This window comes from Oreochromis niloticus, linkage group LG23 (assembly GCF_001858045.2).
Source record: "Oreochromis niloticus isolate F11D_XX linkage group LG23, O_niloticus_UMD_NMBU, whole genome shotgun sequence".
NCBI classification, from domain to species: domain Eukaryota; kingdom Metazoa; phylum Chordata; class Actinopteri; order Cichliformes; family Cichlidae; genus Oreochromis; species Oreochromis niloticus.
Window position 1 is genome coordinate 41,337,056 of NC_031986.2, and position 12,483 is coordinate 41,349,538.

At 39.9% G+C, this 12,483-nt stretch overlaps 1 protein-coding gene across 2 annotated transcripts in view; it reads left to right on the forward strand.

Annotated features, from left to right (window-relative positions):
- agbl4 (AGBL carboxypeptidase 4) overlaps window positions 1-12,483 on the forward strand; it is a 331,146-nt gene that overhangs the window by 28,314 nt on the left and 290,349 nt on the right. The window lies entirely within an intron of this gene.

A 12,483-nucleotide genomic window follows, 5' to 3' on the forward strand; every position in this document is an offset into this window, starting at 1 on the left:
ATGATTAAATGCAAAGTGGTGTATAAACATATAGAGAGTGAAAAGAGGCGAGTAGAGAAAAAACTCTCAGTGCATCATGGGAAGCCCCCAGCTGCCTTATTGCAGCATAACCAAGGGAGGGTTCAGGGTGACCTGATCCAGCCCTAACTGTAAGTTTTATCAAAAAGGAAACTTTAATCCTAATCTTAAAAATAGAGAGGGTATCTGTCTCCTAAATCTAAATTGGGAGCTGGTTCCGCAGAAGAGGGGCCTGAAAGTTGAAGGCTCTGCCTCCCGTTTTACTATTAATACACTAAGAACTACAAGTAAGCATGTGATATAGTACTATGATTGCTACTACCATTTTCTATCGTAAATGCTGGTCCTTGATTTTCAACAGGATTATGCTAAAGGACATAACAAAATACGTGGTTAAAGTTCTCAGTATTTCTTATCTGTCATGCAGAAAAATGTTAACTTTACTTAAAACTAAAGTTAACTTACTAGATTCTGTTTCACTGGAACATTGTTCAGGGGTCGTGTGCTTATTTATTTGTAGATGACAACAAGGTTTTAATGAGCAAGAGATATTATTGGTATGAAATAATATTTTATTTCTGTATGATATAATTTCACTGTGTTATATGTAAGGATAACACTTGACAATGGGTTCTTGTTGAGCAATGGTTGAGTGAATGCTGACCCCAACCCAGCAGCCAGACCTTAAACTTTAACAGGTAACAAAGGCAGTGATGAGCAGCGAGGCTGCAGCCTCGATTCTACCTGATCATGTTTCTAAAGTAGAATCACCGTGGCGATCCCTTTAACGTCTCCGTGGGCCGGATTTCACCTTTGCTTGGCGCTGTCGGCTTTTTGTTCCTACCTAAATACTAAGAGTAAGATCATATATGTACTCTTATTAGGATAGGGATTCGTGGTGGTGTGTGGGGCTGTAGCCTGCAGGTTTATTGTGTAATAGTATAACAAATTACTTTCCCTGGGAGTAATTGAGTAAAGTACTGCATTACTTTTAAGAAAAGTATTCTTTGTAATATGTGTAATATATTACACATTACACTGATCACAACAAAGAGGGAAAATACCTCCAGCATGTACAAACATTTGACCATACAGCATGCAGTTAGTTTACTCAGATGTAATGTCTTTGATATGCTGCTTAGCGATGGCGGTGACTCTCAAAGCCGAGCGAATGAGAGACCAATGAGAATCGATAAGGAACTGAATTGATAAGTGATATTGATAATGCAGTCTGAATCGCTAAATTCTTATCAGTTTCCATCCACAGTTATGTGTCATGAGCTAGTGGTAGAGGTAATCTTCAATTTACTACCTCTCTTCTTGTCACAGCCTCCAAACTTCCTGCCACTGGCAAGCTTGGAGCTGGTGATTGGCTGACAGACGTGGTCACATGGCAAAGAGATACACCACATGTGTGTGCACCGTGTGTGGTTTAAGGGGATGAAGGCTTGTTGTATCATTTGAATATAACATTGCAGAATAAAAAGAAGGTAAAACTGACAATACTGGCATTTTAGTTTGACTGCTGCAGTGTAATTTGTGCGCAGCACAGCAGTACTTGTCAGGTGTAGAAAAAAATGAGATAAAGTAAAGAAACAGACAGTCTGGAGACAGCTAGATATAAAGACAGAGTTGATTAGATAGAAAGAAGCAAAGAGACTGGCAAAAAGATAGTGAGAAAAAAGCAAATGTAAAGTGACAATGGAAGGAAAAAAGCAAAGCAAAACGTAGAGAAAGCAAGGAGGGATCCACAGCGTGCTGTTGCTGCTGTCTTCCTGTAGCTTGTCCAGCCCAGTCTATCTGAGGCTATCAGGCCTATCAGCCCATCTCCCCGCAGTGCTGTAGTCAGCACTAATCACATTTTATGGCACTGAGATGAATGGGAGGCCTCGGCTTGGAGCCGGATCGATCCCAGGACCAGATAGACCAGCACCAGCAGCCTGCAGCCTGGGCCAATAGGATATTTGCTGTTGTGGCCAAATGACAGAAAATGTGTGAGACAGTGACAGAGAGAAAGGGACAGGGAAGGGAAATGTGACACTGTAATGACTGGAGATTTATAAATATCATAGATAATAATATGCTGTATATTGTGGTGCATGCATGCAGCAGGCACACAGGTGACAAAAACAGGTGAACAACTATTCCTATTGCACCTCCCTGCTCGATCTTTCTTTATGGACCCCCTCAAAAGCTTTTTTTCATTAAAAACGGTTTCTTATCTGTCCAATTTCCTTCTTCAAAAAAGGTCTTCTGTGAATTTAATCTACTCCAGTGGAAGTTGTTGTGGTTAAGTGCTGCCTGTGCATTTTGTCAGAGTGTGCGTATGTATACACAGGCAGTGTGATTAGATTGTGTCTGTGTGCCTGGAATCATCAGAATTCACATAAATCTTTACTTTATATACTAATGATTGTAATATTGTTGTGACATGAAGCAAAAAAATAAAGCTGAGAAATTTAATAGAGAAAGAATAATAGCATGAGTAAATAAACCAGCTAAGTGCAGCTATAGTATGGGGGAGAGGCTGTGCTATAGAGATATCAGTGGGTTCCAGGGAAGAACTGGGCTGTTGGAGTGTTTCATCCAGCTAAGCCTTGCTAACTCTCAGCCTGAGCCAAGGGAATGGGGAACAGTAAAAGCCCGTGATATTGGAAGTGAGATGGCCATTTTGAAGGAATGTAAGCTGGTGAAACAGATTTGGTCTGCCTCAATCAGCTTAGCAGCTTTGTGGAAATTGGCTTCACCGTAGCACCGGTTATGATGGATGGCCGGATGGATGAATGTCTCTTTTTTTGTATGTCCTTCCTTTTTGTGTGGTTATCGAACCACTCACTTATCTCTGAAAGTTAAGACCAATTCTGGTTATGTTGGTGGCAATGAGTGGGCCATGTGACCGTTTGAAGCTGTGTTAATTTTTCAGGAGAGGTGCAGGTGCACAAAAATTGTTTTCTTCTCAAAGCAAAAAATACAAAGTTTGTGTGTTACTAAGACACATGAAACAACACGAGACCTTACTTACTATGACCTGTATGAAAGGTTCACGTGATTTAAATTAAGTTTTAATTTCCTGCTTATATAAAAATGAGCACCCACAAAAGAGGCTTTAACCTTACCCTTATTCTAAAATGAAGTTTAATTTACTTTAACATAAAATACATTTATATTGATTTCTCAAAGACTCATTTTGCAGCAGGAAAAACCTAGATATTAGACAGAAACCACATGCTGGTGTATGAAATTTAGATGCATTGGTAGTCACAGCTATTTGATGGATTGCTGTGAAATTATTTAGGTTCATATTCCTCTCAGCGGGCATGTACCTGCAGAACTTATGACATCCCCATCAGTCTCATCTGTCTTTTACAAATCTCATCTGCTAACATGCTAAGCAGAGATGATGAACATAGTATGCGTTACACCTAATAAACAGCAGCATGTGCAAAAGCATGAAAAATATGCATGATTGCGTGTTCTTAGTGATGTGACCAACATGTGACTTGATAAGTGATTGAAATGGACTCATTTATTATTCAAGTTTTTTGTGTGCTTCATAATTTCTAAAGTGTTTCCCAGTTGTCTGCAGAGCGGGCAGAAGTAGAGCAAATTTGACTCAAATATTTGGAATGACTGCTGGGCTCGTGGCAGACTACACCACAACAAAATACAACATACAAGATCAGAGACTGGTAACTGCTGTCTTTGTTTTCACTAGTAATAAGCAAGTAGGGGGAAAAAAGAGAAAAGAAATGATACAATACATATGGAATTAAGTAAACTGAGTTAAAATCAAAGTTGTCTTATGTGTGGAGTCTTCTTTAAGTAAAAATTGCAAGAAGCCAGCGAGATAGGACCTTTGAAAAAAGTTTCATACTGAGTGAATTTCTACCTGATATGTAACTTCTAGCTACCACGATTTCATTCCAGTTTCTGCCTATGTTACCATCAGAAACCAGTGAGTGAGTTGATATAAAACTCCATTGACTAAGTTGATATGCTTTTCCATTCAGCTGTAGGGGTGTACTTGATGTCAGGTTCCGTGAAGGGCACGGCTGTGAGCTATTATCATAGGAGCCTTAAGGGAGCCATTCATAGAAGACAGGCAGTAAAACCTTGCACCGAGCGCCTTCAACTCCTCCAACTGCTGCAGGGGTGATTTGTAAGCCTCACTTGTCCCGGGAAAGCACAGTGTAGAGCAGTTACTCTCCATAATCAGGAAAGAGGATGAACAGAAGAAGAAGAATAGGCCATGTGTTATATAGACTCCCCAAAGAGCCATCATTACTTTACTTTTTCAGACAATGCTCACCTGTTCAAATTAGTGATGTTATGCAATTTGTCACGGGAGAAGTAAAAAGTTAAATAGGATGTTAAAACTCTCACCACGCCATTAATGACTCTGTTTCGCTAATGCTTATTTACCAGTGCTACGTTTCTAACCCTGCTGTACTGTATTTTATTAAGCTTACATTATTGAAGCATTTCTTCATTGGTTCGGAACTCCTTGTTCAAGGCCTCGCTTTAAGGTCCTAATCTTGGATACGTTGCTTGTGTTTTCGCTTTGACTGGTGTATAAGCCATTTTACTGATCATAGAAGTTGTTGTTCCAGTGATAACTTGATTTGTTATGTAGCTATGTTATTGTACGAGGGCAATCCCAAAAGTAAGGTCTCCTATTGTTTTAGAAATACAAACAACCGTTTATTTTCCATAATATTTACATCATTTTAAAGCTTGAAGACTTATTTATATCCCTACATAATCGCCTTTGAGGTCGATGCATTTTTGTAGACACTATGGCAGTTATACAATGCCCACGTCATAGCTGCTCGCCACCGTCGCAGAATCGCCTTCTGGACAAATGTTCTTTAAACTTTGGGCACAGGTGGTAGTCACGGGTGTGACGCGCAGACTGTAGGGTGGGTGAGTGATGAAGTTACAACCAAAGTTTTGCTGGAGAGCGACACTGTGACGGGCGACGTGTGGACTTGCAGTGTCGTGGAGAATGCTTACGCCCTTTCTCAGCATTCCTCTTCTCCGGTTCTCAAATGCCCTTCTGAGTTTTTCCAGTGTTTCACAGTACCTGTCAGCATTTATTGTGGTCCCAACAGGCAGAAAATCAACCAACAATGCCGCCTTTCGGGCCCAAAACACAGTTCCACACTGCGCGCACTGTACGTAAGCATTCTCCACAACACCGCGCGTCCACACGTCACACTGTCGCTCTCCTGTAAAACTTTGGTGGAACTTCATCACCCACCCACCCTACAGTCCGGACTTCGCACCCAGTGACTACCACCTGTTCCCAGCGTTGAAAGAACACTTGTCCGGAAGGCGATTCTACGACAGCGGCAAGCGGCTATGACATGGGCAATGTAAAACTGCCACAGCGTCTACAAAAATGCACCAACCAAAATGGCGATTATGTAGGAAAATAAATAAGTCTTCAAGCTTTAAAATGATGTAAATATTATGGAAAATAAACGGTTGTTTGTATTTCTAAAACAATAGGAGACCTTACTTTTGGGATTGCCCTCGTATAAGCTAGTTCAGATCCAAACTAGAAGCCACACAAACTGACCAGCGTCTCTCAATCTCTGTGAGGTGAAAATTTCTTTTTGTGAATGAAGTCCAGTGGTTCTGAAAAGAGCATGTCCTTTCCACAAGTCAGTGAATTTTTTTTTTTACTATTGTCAAACATAAAATCTGAACATTAAATTAACATCCACCTCACTGTTGGACCGGTGCTGTGTCCTTTCTTGCTGGAGTAGAGCTGCAGGCTTTAGTGAGCTTGAAAAACATTTGATGTGCTGTGCTCATGGCTGAGATATTTTAGAGTTAGTAGCAGCTCAGGCAAGTAAGTAAAAATGGCAGACTAACAATATGAAAATGTGTTAAGAGAAGAAAAGCCCAACTCCCAACAAAACCCAACAAATGGAAAACCCTGAGGAGCATAATATGGCCTCTTTAAGACTCAAGTAGAAGGAATGAAAGATAGAGAGAAACACTAGAATGTAAGGAGAGAGTAGACACCAGCAGGCTAATGGATATGATGCACTTTAATTGTTTTTTTAAATTATTATTATTTCCCATACAGAAGAAACAGAAGCAGCATTAGGACTGGTGTATTTCTGAGAAGTAATAGTTCTGTAAAGTCAGCTGCTGGTTGTTGTTTGTAACATCAGTGCCAGTCTGGATAATAGATTTTTTAACTACTCTCGCTCCTCCATCAGCTGCTGACAGTGTCCTGCTTTAGAAGGCCTGTCGCTGCAATTTCTGTGTTGATCAACACATTGAACTTCACCTGTGCTTCCCCCTGTCTTCTCAGGTTTGCAGAGGTGTTCAGGGACCCTCCAGCTCCCCTGTCTATTCTGCTTCTGTCTCATTCTCTGCAGTTCTTGCATCTCTCCACTGTCATGTCTAAGTTGTGATGTCCTTCAGCAGTGACAGTGGAACAAGGGCATAGACAGGTCTCTGGTGAGCACATCGGACGAACATGGGCTAATCGCTGCTGGCGTAGCGTGTCCATGAGCATGCACTGCAGACAGCTGGTTGGTGGCAGCTTCTTGTGGCAGGACCACTTTGGGTCTGTTTATGGGAGGGTTTGGTGGATACACAGCCGTAGGATTAAACTTCCAAACGCTGCTTGTCAACAGGTCTGCTTGTCTTTTTTCCCCCTTCATTTGTATGCCTTTGCATTGCCTTTTCTTTTTGCAGCATATGGCACTAGGTAGATAGGCATGCATCCTGTGGTTGTGGTCCTGTTCTTTGAAAGTTCATTTTTAAGCTTCTCCTCTTTACATTCTCCAAAGGAGAGACATTGGCTTCTATTTGACTCTGCCAAAGGGATTATTTCACTTCAAACACATCACATGGGCCCAGAAAGTTTAGGATCCTACTTTCACACCCAATAAGGAAGTTATGGAAGACTTGTGTGGTTTTGAAAGACATGCAAGGCATCAGACATTTGTGTCAGAGAGTGTAGGGTTTTGTGAGCGACCTTGTTCTGTTAAGGCATGCTTCCTTATTGTCAAAGCTGATGCTCCCCAGATCACTTCATAATGACATGGACAAAAGGATATGACAACAGCAGAGAATGAATTTTCAAATTGTCTTCCTGATAGCAAAATGAGTTTTCCCTGGGTTATCTCTGCTGACGCAAGGTTTCTTATCAAAATTCATTGCCTTATTTTTTAGCTTGATTCACTTTAAAAAGGAGGTACAAAGCTTAAGGGCATGTTTTGAAATAAAGCAGACACATTTTTTTATTAGGCGTTTAGATTCTCTTTATTCAAACAGCAGAGACTTATGCATTGCTCTTAGCTCATAGTTTCCAAAGACTTAAAAAAAAGTTTAAAAAATACTTCAGTTTCAACTGTGAGCCTACTCAATTAGGACTTCTTTTCAAAAATATATTAATTAAAGGCAGTAAACGTAATATTTTTGGAAAACCTCTTTCATGTTTGTCAGCTATTTTAGTGGCATAGGGGATTTTGTAGATGGGGTGGTTCATCAGGATAATCATCAGTTGGCCAACCCAGCATTACAACAGTGTGAGATGCTGCCAAAAATGTGTTTTTGGTATTTTATTGGCAGCAGGTGCATCTGCAGCTTCTTTGAATTGCCATGTAAAGACTTGAAGCTTTATAGCCTGGTAAAAAAAAGGTTTGTTAATAACTAATATCTCACTTTATGTCACCTGTATAAAGTAAGCTGTTTAAATTGTATTAGGGTTTAGTGTTTGCATTACTACATGTTGATGGACTTGAGTGACTGCTAGGCTTTACCGAATTAGTTGAGATGAAGCCTAGCAGATGTCTAGCATGGGTCATAATCTAACTAACAATATGGCTTGTTTTGTGGTTAACTGCATCAACATCCCAAAAAAAAGAAGATGTCGATGAAATGTTGGCATCTCACTTAAAGTTTCATGTTCATCATCATCGATTGGTTCAACTATTATGTTGGCGACAGGCATGCTAAAGTTAGCTACAAATCCTTGTAACAGTTGCAGAGAGCATTGTCTGCATCAAGTTTCGGTGGCAGTACGAACATAATTTGGTTTTGGTGCCCAAACATACTTACCTGATAACTTAGTACTCTACTTTTTTTGTCTAAATTCACTTCTATAGTCACAGCTTGAAGACTGAAGTTTACATATCAGCTGGTGACATCATCAATCTGAGTGTCCATCTTTTATTTGCAGTCTGTAAAAATGTTGAAATTGTAAAAACATGTAAAAAAAAATTTCCGTCAGATTGTAAAAATGTCATTAAACCTAAGACTACAGTCCTTTGTAAAACTGCAGTTCTTCACTATATGGACAGTGAAACTACAGTTTGACTCACCACAATACAGAATAAATAAAAAGGGTAAAAAACAAATCTATACTCCCTGGAGTAGTTTCCCTTGCCATGATTACAATATACATGTCTCCTACTGCCTCTGATTAACACAGCCTGTTTAAATTAGATGAATGCATTAAGATATATATACTAAAGGACTGAATAAATTAACCACCAACAGTACATACACACCCATGTGTGTGTACCCATGTATGTATACCCACTAAATAAAGAGCACAGCTATGGTGCAGTTTAAAATGCTGCCTGTGTTTTGAAAGGTTCGACTTAGAGGCTTGTTGCAGCAGGGAGCCAGCAGGCCTTTGCAGTCCTTGAATAGAGAGAAAATGTTGCAAAGCACAGCATGGAATTAAAAGAAAAAGGGAAAGGCATGGAAGGAACAGAACGAGAAATGAGAGCAGTGAGATGCTGTAAACTGCTTCTGGAGGGGCTTGTAATAATGTTGTTAATATATGAACTTTTTTTTCTTTACCTGCTATATTGGCACAGTTAAATGCAATGTTCTGGAAAGTAATTGCATTCCACTTTTTGTATAAATTTGCAGTGTTTATTGATTTTATACTGCTCATTTATGCAAATCGGTGGCAGTTTCCAACACAGTGCTATTTACTGTAAATATTAGCAAAGTTTTTGTAAATATAAAACTTGCCAACCAATCCTCTATTTATCCCAGCTTTGCTCATCTCAGTCCAAGAAGTAATCAGAGAAAGATAATAAGCCTGAATTGAGAAAAGAGGAAAAGAGGGAAGAGATGGAAAGTAAGCGAGAGGATCGTTGTCGAGGTTTCAGCAGGAGGCATTTTATGGGGACTCAGTAAGGGCCTTGTGGAGCTGCTGTGCATCTGCATGAAATGATGAGCCTGGTGTCAGGACATGGATCATCCTTTTACACCGAGTAATGAATACAGATTGCACACCGGATAGAGAGGCTCTGCAATCTGCTGCACCACAAATGAAACAACTGCCGTTCTAATCAAATAGTCTTTTCATGCCAGCGCAGCCCTCAACTTGGGCTAAATTCAATTCCAGATTCACAGATTTGTGGGTTGGGGGTTGGGGAGACTTGCGAGGCAAGAGGGAGTTATAAATGTTGTAATTAGAGTATTGTTTAATGTGTACGTGTGTAGACGTGTTTGATGTGTGCGTCTGTTGCTGTGGGGGAGGGGTGGCGGTAGGAGGGTCCCTGGCATCGTGTTGTCGTTAACCGCTTGGTTATTTTAGATAGCAGTTGGAGGAATGGGTCCAATCACAGCAAACACATACACACTAACACACACCCGTGCACAAATGCACACATTTAGCTAATTATGCCAACTAGTGGCTTGGGAGAAGACGTTCTCTGTATTCTGTATTTAGGGAACAGCGAGGAGCTTTGAAGGAGAGCCGCAGTGCCTCTTTGATGCTGCTTTTGTTTTTTTGTTTGTGTGGTTTAATAATTTAATCAAGCCAAACGTCCTCCTTCTCTCTGTAACTGTCTGTTGGTGGAGGCTAATTACTCTGCAGATTGTTCTCCTGGTGCTAGAGATGAGAGTTTAGATCCAGAGGGGGAGGGGGGTGCTGATGGCTGTAATTTAACAGTGTACTGATGGGCTAAGCTGTCTGTCGACTGCTGTTTTATTGTTTCGGGATGCTGCTGACGAGTTACTATTCTAATATGCACCATCTGCAATGTTGTGCATTGCATTAGTATTCTTTGTCTCCACCGTCCATCTATCTATCTATCCATCTATCCATCCATCCATCCATCCATCCATCCATTCATCCATCCATCCGGATGGATGGAGGTTGCTTGCAGTTGCTAGGTGAAATTGGATACAAAGAGCTATATGTTACTGCACCAAAAAAACGTAATTTCACTGGTCTCAAGCAGATCCATAGTTTGCATGGAAGATGCCAACTTGTCTGCAAACACTCAGAATCAGATGACAGAAATTTTATTAATCCAAGTTAATCCAAATCCAAATTGAGTTGTCATAGCAGCATACATACAACAGACAACAAAACAGCTGTATAAAAATGAAGTGTAGAAATAGAGATATAAATAGAAGAAACAAGAACTCTAGAGAAAATAGGACAATAGAAGCTCTAAAATAAAATAAAAAAACGTTACAAACATAGAGAGCTGCTGCAACAGGCTGCCACTAGGATGGTGCTACACTTGTTTTTATCCAGTGCCCTCTTTGTGACAGGTAGAAACCACCAGCAACCATTTGCCAACCGTTTTTCCTGAGCAACCAGGTGTGACTGTGTGACTGAGGAAAAGAGGTTGAACAAACAATACATTTTTACAAGTAAAACTGACTTGTTTAGCTGTTGTGCTACTTTTTTCTTTTTAATAACCAGAGCCTTTCATCACAGAAGAATGGAATCCAGCCGATCCTCTCAAGCACCAACCTAAGTGAAATGGACCTTTAGGCTTGAGCTGAAGTGATTGATTTTGTATCTAGACAGCCACATCCACAGCTAGTCATACGATTTTGAGCTCACAGAAATCTTTGGGGAGGATTGTGATTCGAGATTGTGGATTTTGATTTAACCTCAAACGAACGTCTTTTGATCTTTTGCCCAAAACACCAACCTCTAAAAAGATTACAAGTTCACAGGGAGCAACCACTTCTCCACAAAATATTTTGTTTATAAGTTTCATAAACATGATTGATGTACCTGAATGATATAAGAATAATAGGCTTTGAGCAGAGAATATAATCTATATTGCTGTCGGGTTAGCATCAGTTGTCACACACTATTGGTGTGCTTGCAGCATCATAGTAGCTATCATTTAAGCAAGCAAGATGAAGGCCCATTTCAGTGTACTGCACAGTGAGTGACACAACACATAACTGGAACGATCAGAGCTTCAGCTTTCGATACGTTTCTACATCATCCACTTCAGTTTCTGCTGAAATTTTAATAAGAAAAAATATAGACCTGGGATTGTTAGCTTAAACCCATTAAACACATGCTGTATCAAACTATATCTTTAATCTTTCTCTCCCTGCTGGCTGGCTTATTTGTGTCTCTGTTGTTAATCTGGAATAATAGTTTAAGATATTTATTTTCAATGTACAGCAGTTCATAAACTTATTTCCCTTATTTAATATAGAATACAGCACAACACAGTTGCTGTCTTTAGTCAGCATTAACAACAACTGACTGTTCTGCCATCGCATGAAGATTTCATTCCTCATCCTCAGCTAGGTCGAATCATTTAACTGATTTGATTTTAATGCTGCTGGCTCGAATTAGTGCTCATGTTATTAAATCAACAGTAAGACTACATTAGTACATACAAACCAACTGCATAATGTTAGACCCACTACAGTGGACAAATACATCCTTGGCAAAAGCAAAGTTTGTGTGAATGTTACAGTGAAAGGCATCCGAAGAGCTGAGAATGCTGGAGAAGATACTCGGCCTTTGGATTTCTTTGGAATTTAATATAATATTTTTCACTACATAAGATAAAATGATACAAATAAAAAGTTAAATATGTTAGCAGTGCACTCATGTTAAACATAAGTGTTTTTATTAATGCAAACAGACACCCTACTAATTTGACTTCTTTACTTCCTGCGATGGTCCTTATCAGACAATGAAGGTATAGCGATCTTAAGTAAGGAAAGCAAATCAGAGAGCTTCTTAATTAAACCGATGCATTATTACTATGTGTAACGGAGCTTCTTCAGGACCACCTCTTAAATGTTGATTTGTGACTAGAGTAAAGTGCATCACAGTCAGTGTCTTGTTCAGTCTTGTCTTTGGTCGTCAAGTAGTTTACCATGGGTGGATGGGGTGCCTTGGTTATTATGCAGTTGCACTGTGAGTCTTTGCAAAATTGTAAAATAGAGGTTAAAAGAGAGGGTTTTTATCTTTCTTTATTTCTTTCTGGGGTTTTTTTTTTATATTAGTTTATCTCACCTTTTTGTTTTTGTGTAGCTAAAAGACAAAAAAAGTGAGTGAGAGCGACAGGTAATGCTGCAGAATTTGGAGGAGAGATACTCAGACTGCTCTCACACCCCATGTGGTTAGGTCAGACCAGTTGCGCTAATTTACTCCAACCCACTGTCACTGACACTGGGTTAGCTAGCTAGCTGCATGTTGCT